Source organism: Oryctolagus cuniculus, chromosome 6, assembly GCF_964237555.1.
Source record: "Oryctolagus cuniculus chromosome 6, mOryCun1.1, whole genome shotgun sequence".
NCBI classification, from domain to species: Eukaryota; Metazoa; Chordata; class Mammalia; order Lagomorpha; family Leporidae; genus Oryctolagus; species Oryctolagus cuniculus.
In genome coordinates this window covers 108,427,916-108,441,377 of record NC_091437.1, presented here as the reverse complement: position 1 = coordinate 108,441,377, position 13,462 = coordinate 108,427,916, and the positions used below count along the sequence as shown (strand labels likewise).

The following is a 13,462-nucleotide window of genomic DNA, read 5'->3' as shown; positions in this document are numbered from 1 at the left end:
CTTTTTGCCTCAAAGTTGAACAAATTTGAAGTATTATTCTGGCTTCAGAGCTCGAGATGGATATTATTTTTTTTCTTTCTTTTTTTTTTTTTTTTTTTTTTTGACAGGCAGAGTGGACAGTGAGAGAGAGAGAGAGAGAGAGAAAGGTCTTCCTTTGCCATAGGTTCACCCTCCAATGGCCGCAGCAGCCGGCGTGCTGCCGCCAGTGCACCGCGTTGATCCAAAGCCAAGAGCCAGATGCTTCTCCTGGTCTCCCATGTGGGTGCAGGGCCCAAGCACTTGGGCCATCCTCCACTGCATTCCCGGACCACAGCAGAGAGCTGGCCTGGCAGAGGGGCAACCAGGACAGAATCCAGTGCCCCTTCCGGGACTAGAACCCGGTGTGCCAGTGCCGCAAGTGGAGGGTTAGCCTAGTGAGCCATGGTGCTGGCCTCAAGATGGGTATTCTGAAGGCTAGGTAGCAACAACACTGTGAGTCAGCTTTCCCTTCTTTCCAGTCTACGCCTGTACTTCAGAAGTGTATCCCCAAAAGCACTCCCTAGTAAATCTTTGCATTTAACCCAATATGGCCAGGAAATCCAATCTTAGAATCAAAAATTACCCTAGGAAGTAGACTACAATTGTTTTTTAAGATTTATTGATATCCACTTGAAAGTGGGGAGGAGAGATCAAAATATCACTCCTTGACAAACACCCCCTCATGCCCACAGTAACCTGTACCTACAATGGTATTGTAGAGCTAAATCTTTGTTGTTAAGCAAGGAAGACCCTATAACTGGTCATGAATGGACTGTGTGTATAGTCTTTGTCTAGCTTTAGCAGTGCAATTGTTAACTTTCATTGGTGAAAGTAAAAACATTGGATGAACATATGTCTGACAGGAAATACTCATATCAATGTAATGGTCCATCTAAGGATGAAGGACTTGGATGGTTATTGCTGAATGTCTGATTCATTAATGAGCGTGAGTGATAGGCTGAGCATAATTAGCCACAAATTCAAGCAAATTGTTAACACTGGAAGACGTCCAGTGGTTGAAGGAGCCATTACTGACTTTCAGAGAGGAGATTTGAGGAAGCAGTCAGCAATGGTGATGGCAGTGAGAAGGGCCCAGGGCCAGATGGTAGGGTCAGCATGGAGAAGGCCGAGGTAGATTCAGCCTTAGAGGTGTGGTGCCACTGAGTGTGGGAGCTGGGAGGCTGCAGACAGGCCAGGAATCACCACTGCTTTAAAAAAAAAAAAAAAAAAAAAAAACCAAAAAACTTTTATTTAATAAATATAAATTTTCAAAGTACAACTTTTGGATTATAGCAGTTTTTTCCCCCATAACCTCCCTCCTACCTGCAAACCATCCCATCCTACTTCCTCTCCCATCCCATTCTTCATTAAGATTCATTTTTAATTATCTTTATATACAAAAGACCAACTTAGTATATACTAAGTAAAGATTTCAACAGTTTGCGCCCACACAGACACACAAAGTATAAAGTACTGTTTGAATACTTGTTTACCATTAATTCACATAGTACAACACATTAAGGACAGAGATCCTACATTGGGAGTAAGTGCACAGTGACGCCTGTTGTTGTGTCTGCTAATAATAACTAATAGAATTAAAAAGGAGAGAATGTTCCAACATGGGAAGCGGGATATATAGCAGACTCATAAAATGGCAGATGCCCTAAACAGCACTCTGGCCCAGAAGGGAAACCCGTGTGATCACTTCTGGGTGATCCTGTGTCTCGCTCAACTGCAGCCTCCACCTAGAGCCAGTCTGTCCAACAGTCTCAGCCCTGGACGGCCTAGGTTCACTCTGTCGGGAAAGCCAATATAGACTTGCTGGTCTACCCTGGGGAGACTTCCTTGCTGCTCCCCAGGCTGTCCCAGTCTTTGCTCTGTTCCCAGCCTTGGGGTGCCAGATGCCTCCCTTTGGGGGTTTTGCCAATTTTTATGCCTTTGGAAGCAGCCGCAACCCTGCTGTGTTTGGAAGTACCCTTCCAGCAGGCCAGACCCCATTCCATGGCCAGGCCACATCCACAGCTACTCATATGCTAACCGCAATAGCTTTGGGAGCAGCCAAGTGACTACATTGGGACCATTACTTTGGCACCTGTCAGTCAGGCAAACAGCCTCAGAGAGGTAGATAGCCTCCTGGGCTCTGGTACATTGGCTGGAGGTGTCCCTGACAGAATCATCGGGATGACTGACCAGGTCCCCACACTACAATCTGCTACAACTGGAGGCAGCAGAAGCCCAGGGTTTGCCTTTGGAGGCCTCATCAGCCTGGTCCCTGTCCCTGCTGCCCAGCCCGGGCAACCTTCCACCATCTGGTTCCAGCTCAATGGCCCAGCCCCACGGTCCAATTATGGGATGAGCAGCGTGGGCCTTGCTTCCCCCAGATAGCGCCATCTGCTGGGGCCTTTGCCAGTCCTTCCCGACCCAGCTGTTGACTGCACAGTGCTCACTGGCCCAGCAGGAGAATGGCTCTTCCTTTGGCACATAGAATCAGCCAAGCTGAGGCAGAGGTCCCTGAGCCAGCCAGCCCAGATCTCCACCAATCCCTTTGTGGCTAAACCCTCATCAAGCCCATTTGTCTCCAAACCTTCAACCACCCACCCATGTCTATAGCACTGTGTCCTAGGGGCAGGAGGGATAATCTTCCTACTTTCTGCCCCCAACCTCTGAACTCTGGTGGCCACCTACTTGTGGGCCTTTTTGTGGCTCTGAGACCAGCAGGGGCCTGGCTTTGCAGGACGGGGCTCTCAGGATGGTGGAGGTGCTAGTGCTTCATTTTCGGCTAACAAATGAAAAGGCAGCCTCCCCAGCCAAGAAGTCCAGGAAAAGTGAGGCATAGCCCAGCCTAGAAGAGCAATGGTGGTATTACTTTTCTTCAAATGGTTAATTAGGATGCAACCTTTCTCTTCTGCCTGCCTTGCCTATAGGTAGAAGAAGTTATGGGCACAGACTGACCAGCCTTCCTCCATGCCCATCTTCCCAGTACTTTGCAGTGGGGACAGTAGAGTAAAGATGAAGCATAGCACTGATGAGGGACAATGACCAGGCAGCCCTATGGCCCAGAGGACTCACGCAGCTGAGTGCCCCTGGCTCATGGCTCAGCCTGCATCTGATTTTCTCTGCCTCCATTGTTTCACCTCCCCAGTGCTCCCAAATCCTGGCATCCAGGGTAACTAGTTTCACCTGCTCCTCATAAGCACTTTACTTGGCCACTCGTGTCAGGTTTGGATACCAGTGGTATATATATATATATATATATATATATACACAGAGAATTTTCTAATATAGCTTAATATATAAAGATATATACTCATTCACCCACATACACACACAGACCCCTGCTGTTCTGCCTCTCCTGGACAATTCTTTCACATGGATGTGGGAAAAAAAAAAAAAAAACCGTCTGTGCCTCCACCATCCAAGTTGGAGCTCAAGAAACAGGGAAGGAAGGCAGCCCTGTGTCCAACCACCACCTAGCCTGGGCTTTTCTAGGGAAAGGCTCTGTGCTGCCAGCATCTCTTACAAAGCATCTCATATAGACAGGTTAAGGGTTAATAGAAAGCATGGCAATGCTTCAGAGAAATTTGAATCAGTACCCTCTGCAGATTTCCTATGCCAGCATAAGGGCGCTGACAGGAAATAAGAGAGATCATGGGGTTTGTGGTGAAAATATATGAGTAGATGCAGTCGAGAAACTTGAACTAATTGATTCTGCTGAACACACTGAGCCTGCAAATGTAGGCAGTTCATCCTTGTGTCCATAAGGTAACATATGAGCCAAGAACAAAACTTAGATTCTGATAAATCCAGGATGAAGAAATTCAAGAACTTCTAAGGAAAAAGAGAGAGATTATATGTCAAAGAAACTGCACAAAGTATCAAGTAGGTATTAGCAAATTGAAAAATATATGTGAAACTGAATCAAATGAAGGGAAGTGACAGTAAGAAAAAATCAGATAAAACATAGTTTATAGATATGTGAGCACTTTCCTTTGACATGGGATTTAAAAGTCTAGAAAGGACTCCAAGAGACATGTCAACATACTTCTTGGATGACTATTGATAAAAGCTATGGTCTGTGTTAGGTGAACTATTTAATTCCAGAATTATCATGACTATCAAGCAGAGATATGAAAATGATTATACTACATAAGGTCAGAACTGACAGGAGAACATGGTGAGTTCTCTATTTACTAACTTATTATCAATGCTCTGATAAAAAGGCACTAGTGTTGTAAGCATTTATCCTAGTGGTTGTTAATATACTGGTTAAGATGCTGACATTTCATATAGAAGTCTCTGGGTTCAATTCCTGTTTCCAGCTCCTGACCCCAGCTTTCTACTATTACAGTGACCCTTAAAAGCATTTGTGATGGCTAAGAAATTGGGTTCCTAACACTCATGAGAGATACCTGGATTAATTTCCTAGCTCTCAACCATGGCCCCACCCAATTCCAGTAATCTCAGACGTTTAGGGAATGAACCAGAGAATGAGAGATCAATTGTTGTACCTGTGTATCTATCTATGTATCTATCTATTTATCTATATTGCTTATCAAACGAATAATTTTTAAATTCAATGGTAACTTTTCTCTTTAGACTATGGATTATGATAGAAAAAACTATAGAGAACTTGACAAGCAATGGCAGTAGTAAGATTTCAGTTGGAGCCAGGTAGTGTTGAAAAGGCAAAAGCAAGATAAACACAACTATTTCAATGTGATAAGATTTAAGTGATTGTCAGATGTATCCCAGTGAGTAGAAAACGGTGATGTGATTAATAGAACAAGGTATTTCTAGAGGCAAGGTAGATAGGGAGCAAAGATTATATTGCTTAATTTATTTAATTGTGATACCTCAAGGATGGATTATTATAGGGAGTAGAACATTTTATCCATAATTCTTTTTCATCTTACTTCTATTTTTGTGAAATTGAGACAGTTTTCATGTCAGAACCAATTGATTAAAGGAATATGTTCCCGTGTAGAAGGATTCTAATAATGTCATAGCAAGTGCATTCAGTATTAATCACTCCAGTCCTTACCCAAAGGGACTCAGGAACATTTACTGTTTCCTGTCATGGAGGAATGACAGGATGAAGCTTTCCTGTCATGGAGGAATGACTGGCTTTTTCTTGATTTGTTTCATGCAGGGCTATAATTGATATCGATAACTACAAACGTTGTTGTTGTGGATCAAGTGGGAACCAAATAATAAATTGAGTACCAACACAAGTTTTGCGGTTATTTAGGGGCCCAAAAGAAGAAAGATTAGAAGATTAAAGACAAAAAGATCTCAGGTAGAGCAATGTGGATTGATCTATGGAAGTGAGAAAAATATCTGAAGAATTTTGATCTCGTATTGATGCTGCCCAGAGAGCAATAAGCATCGAAAAGGCACTAAATAATGAGCAAAGTGATATAATCAGGTAATGTCATTAAACTTCTGTCAACAGCAAACTTAATACTGGCACAAAGGGATCATGGAGGGAATAGGACTAGAAACTCACCATGATGCCCAAGGTTTGGACTCAAATCAAGTCTTTAGGTATTGCTGTTGTTGATTGCCTATCTTTCTAACAATACAGACTAATATGGAACCAACATCAGAGAAAATAGCTACATGGTCAAGTTTATCAAGACAAGTTTTTTTTTTTTTTTTATCTAGAAAAAGGCAGTGATTCATTTTGACTGGAATTGATGTATATTTCAAGTATGGTATCACCTTCCATTCCCTAACTGCCTTAACCAGCAATACTATCCACACAGTAATGGAGAGTTTTTCCTCTCTACAAAGTATGTGTGGCATCAGTTGTCTGACCATAAAATTTACGTTCAAAATAGGAGGTGTGTGTGGCCAGTTTTGTGGTGGAGTGGTTTAAAGCACCACTTGAGAGCCATCTCATATCAGAAGGCCGGTTCAAGTCACATCTGTTCCACTTCCTATCCACCTCTCTACTAATGTGCCTACAAAAGCCACAGATGATGGCCCTGGTACTTGGGCACCCATTGCCCATGTGGGAGACCTGGATGAAGTTCCAGGCTCATAGCATCAGCCTGACCTAGCTCCAGTTACTGCAATCATATGCAGAGTGAATCCATGAATGGAAGATGTCATTCTATCTATTCCTGTCACTTTGCGTCACTCATCTTTCAAACAAACTTTTTAACATTTTTGTAAAAAAAAAATTTATTTTGAAAGTCAAAGTTATGGCAGGGGTGGGGGAGGTAGAGAAAAAGAGAGAAAGAGAGGAGATCTTCCAATTGCTTGTTCACTCCCTAGATGACCACAATGGTCAGGGTTGGGCCAGGCTGAAGCCAGGAGCCAGGAGCTTCATCTAGGTCTCCCATGTGGGTGGCAGGGGCCCAAACACTTAGCCATCTTCTGCTGCTTTTCTCAGGCTATTATGCCACAGTGTCAGCTCACAAATAAATAAATCTTTAACAAAAGGTGTTTCAGCAAACACATGACCACTTGACCCTAGAATACATGGTTATTATCACTGTGCCATTCAAAATTTGGTATCTGGATAAGTGATGGAACAGACTTTTGAAGGCACGGTTTGGTTAGCAGCTAATGAATAACTCCTTACTGGAAATAAGTAATACACATATATGTAATAAATATGGAAATGAGATTTATTACGTGTGACTTCATTTTTCACTTTTGGTAATTCCTCATATTTAAGGTGGTGGAATTTCTAATATTCTATACTTGCAAATTTCAGCTCTGTAGCACTAGAAATACTAATTTCCAGTGAGAACATGCTTCCAATACTGCATTATTACAGAACTTTAGTTAATGGCTATAATCCACCTACTTTAAGTTTTTCATGCCAACAGACACCACCATTCAAGGAAATACCACTATAATATCTGAGTAATTGACATTTCTATCAATAAGAGGTGAAATTGCTGCCACATTTTAGGTAAGTAAATGATATTTTCGATGCTTAGTGATTCATGATCCGCTTGCATATGCCCTGTTGAATGGTTTTATAGATAAGAGCAACACTCAAGTCCTGATAAGTGTACAATTCAACCTACAAAGCAAACTGTACAGAACAGGCCAAGGGCTAAGTATGAAGAGAATTATGATTATCAGTTTTTATCCTGGGAATAAAGTATAGCTGTATTTTTTTCTCTTTTAAACTTTCTAAGAGAAAAATGTTCATTTAGAATCCTGAAGCAGTTGTTCACCAAGACAGACTTAAAGTGTAGTATATACCATACCACTGTGCCTAAATCCCCCTTTTTGGTCCACATACCCAATTCCCATGCGCTGGGAATATTGGAACTACTGATTTTACTAGGGATTGTCTTTAATCACAGGGAATTGCTTCACAAAAATCAGGCTCTCTCTTAGAAGCAGATATGTGGAAATTTCTAGGCAAAAGTCCAATTTAGAGTCAACTCTCAGGGCCAATTCAATCTCTAGTGTTCTATGTGGGGTGGTGAGGTCAACTTCTCCCTTTCTCAATCTTGCCTTCTTGATTTTTTTATACTTCTGTTTTTCAGAATCACTCTCCAATATGTAATGTACATGAAATTGCCTCAGAGACTATTTGTAAGATATTCAAATTAAAAATATGCTTGAACAATCATGTTCTTTTTTAATTTTTTTTGACAGGCAGAGTGGACAGTGAGAGAGACAGAGAGAAAGGTCTTCCTTTTCCATTGGTTCACCCCCAAATGGCCACTGAGGCCGGCACACTGCAGCCAGCGCACTGCAGCCAGCGCACTGTGCTGATCCGAAGCCAGGAGCCAGGTGCTTCTCCTGGTCGCCCATGCAGGTGCACGGCCCAGGGACTTGGGCCATCCTCCACTGCCCTCCAGGGCCACAGCAGAGAGCTGGACTGGAAGAGGAGCAACTGGGACAGAATCCAGTGCCCTGACTGGGACTAGAACCCAGTGTGCCAGCACCACAGGCAGAGGATTAGCCTATTGAGCTGCCGCGCCGGCTTTTTAAACTTTTATTTAATAAATTTCCAAAGTACAGCTTATGGATTACTATGGCTTTCCCCCCCACCATAACTTGCCTCCCACCCGCAACCATCCCATCTCTCACTCCCACTCCCATCCCATTCACATCAAGACTCATTTTCAATTCTCTTTATATACAGAAGATGAATTTAGTATATATTAAGTAAAGATTTCAACAGTTTGCACCCACACAGAAACACAAAGTGTAAAGTAGTGTTTGAGTACTAGCTATAGCATTAATTCACATTGTACAACACATTAAGGACAGAGATCCTGCATTGGGAGAAACTGCACAGTGACTCCTGCTGTTGATTTAACAATTGACACTCTTATTTATGACGTCAGTAATCACCCTAGGCTCTTGTCTTGAGTTTCCAAGACTGTGGAAGCCTTTTGAGTTCGCTGACACTGATCTTATTTAGACAAGGTCATAGTCAAAGTGGAAGTTCTCTCCTCCCTTCAGAGAAAGGTACTGCCTTCTTTGATGGCCTGTTCTTTCTGCTGGGATCTCACTCACAGAGATCTTTCATTTAGGTTTTTTTTTTTTTTTTTTTTTTTTTTTTTTTTTTTTTTTTGGCTAGAGTGTTTTGGCTTTCCATGCTTGAAATACTCTCATGGGCTTTTAAGCCAGATCCAAATGCCTTAAAGGCTGATTCTGAGGCCAGAGTGCTGTTTAGGACATCTGCCATTCTATGAGTCTGCTAAATTTGAGACTGGCAAAATATGAATGGCATATTTACATGGTCTTTTTTGAAATGATTCAGTGTTTTTGTAGCTAAACCAATTATTAGATTTCGTTAAAAACACAGTGAGAGGCTGACACTCTAGCACAACATATTAACCTTTCACCTGCAATGCAAGCAACCCATATGAGTACCAATTCAAGTCACAGTGTCTTCACTTCTGAACCAGAGCCTTGCTAATAGGCCTGAGAAAGAGCCACTACCACCTAGATGGAGACCTAGATGGAGTTCCAGGTTCTTGGTTTCAGCCTGGCTCAGCCCTTATCATTCTGGTTACTTGGGGGAGGGGGATGGGCAATCAGCAGATTTAAGATTCTCTCTCCCCCTGCTTCTGAATCTCTAAATCTGCCTTTTAAATAAATGACAATTAATCTTAAAAAATGTAAGGATGATTATCAGGGGTTCTTTCAATTATATACATATTTGTAAGCCACTCTAAGACTCTTTAAAGATAATTCAACCACTATGACTGTTCTGAATAGGAGATGAGAGTAATAAATTTTTGAGAAAATTGGAGGACCAGTGATGTGCTGCAGCAGATTAGAGACCTGACCTACAGCACTGGTATCCTATAAGGATGCTGCTGCAAGTCCCAGCTCCTCCACTTGCAATCTAGCTCCTTTCTGTTGTGCCTGGGAGCGTAGTGGGAGATGGCCCATGGCCTTGGGCCCCTGCACCCATGAAGGGGGCCCGAAGGAAGCTCCTGACTCCTGGCTTCAGACTGGCCCAGCTCCATCCAGTGTGGCCATTTGGGGAATGAACCAGTAGATGGAAAACCTCTCTTTCTCTGTCTCTGCGTCTCTCTGTAACTCTTAAAAAAAAGGTGGGGAGGGCACCGTGGCTCACTTGGTTAATCCTCCGCCTGCAGCACCTGCATCCCATATAGGGACCAGGTTCTAGCCCTAGTTGCTGCTCTTCCATTCCAGCTCTCTGCTGTGTCCTGGGAGGGCAGTGGAGGATGGCCTAAGTTCTTGGGCCCCTGCAGATCGGCGCAGCGCCAGCCATGGTGGCCATTTGGGGAGTGAACCAATGGAAGGATGACCTTTCTCTCTGTCTCTCTCACTGTCTATAACTCTATCTGTCAAATAAATAAATAAATAAATAAAGTAAAATATTCATTCATTCCATTATTTTCTAGTCAAGATCTTAATACTATCAGTCAGTAAGTGTTGTGTGGAAACATTGAAAGAATAGAATATATACCGTATATTGTTTTCTTTGTATCAGGCTCAAGCATTGACACAAATGGTCATTTTTTAGCCATTTTTATTCTGCAAGACCAAATTTAGGGAATTTTTTTATACCAACAATCAAGGTATTTTATATATAATCTATCCTCATGTATGACTTTACATGTTCTTGTAATAGTGCTCATTCTGGATGTACCAAACGCTGGGTCTGCCTTTTCACATTCATCATAATTTTTAAACTATAGCGCTTAGAACCAAGTAAATAAATAAAAGAGAAATATCACTTCTCTGACATTTTTGGCTGAAAATCAAAACAAGAATGTAGTTATTTTATCTTTCACATTTTCTGTTCAGAATCCCAGCCAACATTAAAATTTTTACACATAGAGGAGAAATTAAATGTCCTGTCCAGCACCAATATTTCATTTAATTTTCTTTATGTCAGTCACTTGTTTACCCAAAGTAATATGTTGTCATATAAATCTCTGTACAATAGAATATCAAGTGGCTAAATATTTTGCTCCCAAGGAAATGAATCCATTTCAGTGACAGCATTAAAATATTTTCCCAATCAACTGAAAAATGTAACATTACTTAAAATTGTATTTCGTTTATCATTTATCTTCCATTTGGAAATAAGATGCTATTGTGAAGAGTGGGAGCATTTTAAGCACTTTAGTTCCAAGAAGATGAATTGGTTGATAAAAATGTAAATATTGCATATAATGAGTCCTCCCCCTCAGAATAAGCTTAGACACTGAGCTCTCAAATAAGAGAAAATAATGCAAAGCTTGAAAATACATCATACACAAACCTTGTTCATCTTCTCAGCCTTCCTAAACTGTATGCTTCCTTCTTTGTCTTTGACTCCAGCTCACTCATGCAGGGTTTTCCTTTGTGTTTTGGACTTCATTAAAACAAACACTGTGAAAGGAGTTTTCTTTGTTTATTTATCTAACTATTGGGCATACAACATGAGTATATAAAGAAGATTCTCTCTCCAAACAATGTCAATTTCTCTCTCTCTCTCTCTCTCTCTCTCTCTCTCTCTTTCTCTTTTCTTCATTTCCAGTGTATTCTTTCAGCTTTTATATATTTGAACATTTTTATCACTTCTCAGCCTTTTGGCTAAGATCAAGTGTGTAGCTGTACTTCTGTATGTTTTTAAAAAGTCGCTTTAGGAAAGTATATTATCCAAATTTACTCTTAATTTTCAATTAGAACATCGGAAACATGGTATCACTGCTTAGCCTTGAACTGTTCCTAATGATGTGTTTGTTCTTATTTTTTTTTTAAAAAAAAAAGATTTATTTGAATTATTTAAAAGACAAAGGCACAGAGAGCTAGAGCCAGAGAGAGAGAGAGAGAGGTCTTCCATCTGCTGGTTCACTCCTCAAATGACTGCAACAGCAAGAGGTGAGTTGATCCACAGCCAGGAGCCAGAAGCCTCCTCCAGATCTCCCATGTGGGTGCAGGAGCCCAAGGACCTGGGCCATCTTCCACTTCTTTCCCAGGCCATAGCAGAGAGTGAGATTGGAAGTGGAGCAGCCAGGACTCTAACGGGCACCCGTTTGGGCTGCTGGCACTGCAGGCCGTGGTTTTAACCCGCTGTGCCACAGTGCTTGCCTCCTTATTTTTATTTTGTTTCTGCATTTTTCATGAGTGTTTTTCCCTTTTTAAGATTTTTTTCTTCAAAACTGTATTGTATAAAGTTATATGAGCACAATATATTACAGTATTTCCACTCTAGCTATTGGAATTACAAATTACCCTTGCCCCTGGTCCTAGAACATTTTTAATACACACATGCTCATCAGAACCCTGCTATGACAGGAATAGAACCAGTTTCTCCCTCTATCTTTCTCTGGTTAACTTGCTCCATGAATTCTGTTTTTGTCTCAATAAATTCTAATCTCTTAAATCAAGGAAATACTGAATTCTACTCGAATTATTCTCCCATCCATAAGGCTCTCTGGAAATTATCTCTCTCTTTTTTTTTAATTTACTTATTTGACAGATAGAGTGAGAGAGAGGGACAGAGAGAAAGGTCTTCCTTCCGTTGGTTCACCTCCCCACCTCCCAAATGTCTGCTACAGCCGGAGCTACGCTGATCCAAATCCAGGAGCCAGTGCCTCCTCCTGGTCTCCCACGAGGGTGCAGGGCCCAAGGACTTGGGCCATCCTCCACTGCCTTCCTGGGCCACAGCAGAGAGCTGGACTGGAAGAGGAGCTACTAGGACTAGTACCTGGTGCCCCATCTGGAACTAGAACCCTGGGGTGCCAGCCCCGCAGGTGGAGGATTAACCAAGTGATCCACGGCGCCAGCCCCTGGAAATTATCTCTAGACAGGAAGTTGGTGTAATCATAGGACTCACTAAACTTTTTTCTAATTTGATAATTATTCCTGCTTTGACTGATTTTCCTATGTCCAAACGTTGTCTTTCAACTTTTTTTCTAGTTTTTTTAATGTCCAATATTAACTCTATTTTCATTATTTCCTCATGACTAAAGCAGAATTCTATTTATTTCCTAAAAATATTTTTATCTTTTAAAAGTATATGTCTTTAGTTGTCTACAACTAGTATAATCTCTAATGGTCAAACTATACATTTATTCGGAAATTATTTAAAACTCTTAAATAACAAATTACCTTTGGTGAATTTGATCACCTGTGCTTAGAGGTAAGGGGAACTTTAAGCTGCAAATAAATTGAGTCAAAAACTTCACTTTCCTGCAAAACTATTTAAAATCATTGTGTAGATTTTGCAAAATATGCATTTTCTGTGAACTTTTTGAAGAACCCCTCATAAATTTCTAACTTCTCAAATCCCAGTAACCAAGTGGTATATTACTATAATAGCAATTTTCAGACCAAATTCAAACCACCATGTGAACATTTATTAACCAGAAGTCCACAAGTGATCTGTAGTTCAGTATAGTTTCCATTCTTTGTTCCCAGGTTATCTAAAATTACGTAACAAGAGTTTATGGAAGTAGATTCAACAACTATCTTATAGCAGGAATACAGACTTGTCACTAAAGTCTGCCAGGTTTTATCTAAAATTGGAGAAGAAAAAGTTTGTTATTCAGAAATCACCAAATTTCAGACAATGTGAATCAGAAAGAAGATGAGGAAGGAGCAGTCAAAAATGTGAGATGAAAGCCAGATAAGCATGGATTTCCAGAATCCAGAGGGATTAAAATGATAGTTTTAATTCACATTTGCTCAGGCCTTGCTTTATCTTGACCAATCATGAGTCAGCCATCCATGTGCCACACAGGGCCCCAACATTTGCCTATCATTATGCCTGAACAAACTGAAAAAAGATAGCATCATTGCTTGTCAGCTTATATCACACATCTACTGATAATTCGAGCCATATTTTTTGTCAAACTGTTTGCACTGAGTTTTGATGCCACAATTTCCCTTTAAAAGCTTTTGCTAAGTATTGCTTACATCTCCATACAAAATGAAAACTTTTGTCTGTTTTACTTTGACTGTAATGAGATCAGTATAGTCTAGCAGCTTAAAT

General features: G+C 41.1%; 2 pseudogenes; both read left to right on the top strand.

Annotated features, from left to right (window-relative positions):
• The first annotated feature begins 1,919 nt into the window (after nucleotides 1-1,919).
• Nucleotides 1,920-2,628, top strand: LOC138850095 (arf-GAP domain and FG repeat-containing protein 2 pseudogene; annotated as a pseudogene).
• An 8,410-nt stretch (nucleotides 2,629-11,038) lies between these two features.
• On the top strand, nucleotides 11,039-11,213 carry LOC127490908 (U2 spliceosomal RNA; annotated as a pseudogene).
• Nucleotides 11,214-13,462: the final 2,249 nt, after the last annotated feature.